The 2,000-nt window shown below is 45.9% G+C and overlaps 1 long non-coding RNA gene across 1 annotated transcript in view; it reads right to left on the bottom strand.

The window, feature by feature from the left end:
- LOC106149739 overlaps positions 1-2,000 on the bottom strand; it is a 10,031-nt gene that overhangs the window by 6,126 nt on the left and 1,905 nt on the right. The window contains exon 2 of the long non-coding RNA XR_001236094.1: positions 1,150-1,292. This is a non-coding gene — a long non-coding RNA (uncharacterized LOC106149739). The remainder of the gene's footprint in view (positions 1-1,149; positions 1,293-2,000) is intronic.

The following is a 2,000-nucleotide window of genomic DNA, read 5'->3' as shown; positions in this document are numbered from 1 at the left end:
TTAATTTATTTATTTTTTTGGTTTTTCTCCGGTACCGGGAACCGAACTCACGACCTTGTGCTTGCTAGGCAGGCACTTTTTGCCGCTGAGCTAAATCCCCAGCCCCCCTATGCAGTTTTTAGGCTGGTCTTAAAATCACTATGTAGCCTAGGATGGCCTCAAACTCACGGTGATCCTTCTGCCTCAGCCTGCCAAGGGCTGGGATTATAAGCATGTGCTATCATACCAGCCTTCATTTCTTTCTTATTGTCATTGATAGTCTGTCCTGTGAATTCTATCTGGCTTGGACTCCCTGGACTCTGTTTCCTCAATGTCTGGAGACTGCTGGACTCTGTTCACTAACCCTCCTCTGCACAGCCTGAAGATTCCCTCCCTCAAGCCCCCCAGGGAATCACAGGGTTCTCATGTCACTTGATTCCCTTCTTCAAGAGATCACTCTTTTGCGCTGTAAGTAGTGCAGTCTCTAGCATTTTAGTTGTTCAAGACAAGAACAGGAAATTGAGGCCTGTTACTCCATAATGGCCAGAAACAGAAATCATTCTTTTGTTTTTTTAAAAAATCTTTCCTAGTTGGGAGTGGTGGCGCACGCCTGAAATCCCAGCACTCAGGAGTCTAAGGCAGGAGGATTGTTGTGAGTTCGAGACCAGCCTGGGCTACAAAGTGAGCTCAAGGACAGCCTGAACTGCATAGCGAGACCCTGTCTCAAAAAACAAAAATTTTCCAACCAAGAGGAGAAGCACCACCATCTAGGTCTAGTTATGAGTGTTCAGCCATCGTTGCCACCTTCCCACCTCTGCCATGGAGCTGGGCTTCTACTGTCACCTCTCAAAGTGCACTCTCTCTGCCTTTTACTGGCAGCTAGGAGAAACGGCACCTCCTTCTAGTATTTGGTACTTACTAGGACTCTCCAGGCATGGGTGTCTGTGTCAGAGACAGTACAATACATCCTGAATTACTATCAACCATGAGATCAGCATAGAGAAGAAAGAAAACTGGGCTAAGGAGATTGTTCTCTGAGAACTGTACTTGTGGAGGGCTGCGAGGCAAGGAGACAGGCAGGACATTGTAGTAATGAAATATAAAATGGTTCTCCAGTTGTGGCCAAATGTAAGCTAAATTAAACAAAACACAAATAAACCTGCTACCTACCAGTGGTGCAGACTGGCCGTAAAGGCAGCTCTGAGTCATCTCCTGTCCATTCTCCTCGTGGGGGGCACTGACATTAGTGGAGTGTGTCAGGCTGCAGAGCTCCTAGTGAGCACCTTCATGATGCTCTGCTTCATGGAGCAGCTCTGTTTAAACAAGGGAGAATCCAAGAATCTGAGAAATTAGGGAACTCATACATACGCACAGCTAGTAGAAAGGGGAAAAAAAAAAAGGGAAAAGGGCTGATGTTTTTTCCCTTTCTTTTTCTCCTTCCTTCCTCCTTTCCTCCCTCCCTTCCTTCTTTTGTGGTACTGTTGACTGAACCGAGGACATTAACACTAAGCCACACCCTTAACTTTTTTTCAAATTTTGGGGCAGGGTATTGCTAAATCACTAAGTTGCGCAGGTTGGGCTTGAATTTGTGATCCTCTTGCCTCAGCCTCCCACATACTGGAATTATAGGTGAAGGCCATCATGCCCAGTTAAGGATCTGATTTCAAGGTCTGTGCTCTTTCCCTTTGCCTCTGGCAACACCTACCACCATAGATAGTCTTCAGCCTTGATGCACATTTATTTATTTGCAGTGCTGGGATGGAACCCAGAGCCTTGTGCATTCTAGGCAAAGCATTCTAACACCAAGCTGTAGTCCTAGGTCCGTATTTATTTGTTTGATGCTTTTTTTTTTTTTTTTTGTCTTTTTGAGACAGGGCCTTGCTATGTAGTTCAGGCCGGACTTGAGCTCACTTTGTAGCTCATGCTACAAACTTGCAACAATCCTCCTACCTCAGCCTCCCAAGTGCTGGAATTACAGGCGTGGGCTACCACACTCAGTTTATTTGTTTGAAACAGGGTCT

Source organism: Chinchilla lanigera, unplaced genomic scaffold, assembly GCF_000276665.1.
Source record: "Chinchilla lanigera isolate Chin_1 unplaced genomic scaffold, ChiLan1.0 scaffold00051, whole genome shotgun sequence".
NCBI classification, from domain to species: Eukaryota; Metazoa; Chordata; class Mammalia; order Rodentia; family Chinchillidae; genus Chinchilla; species Chinchilla lanigera.
This window is presented reverse-complemented; position numbering and strand designations above follow the sequence as displayed.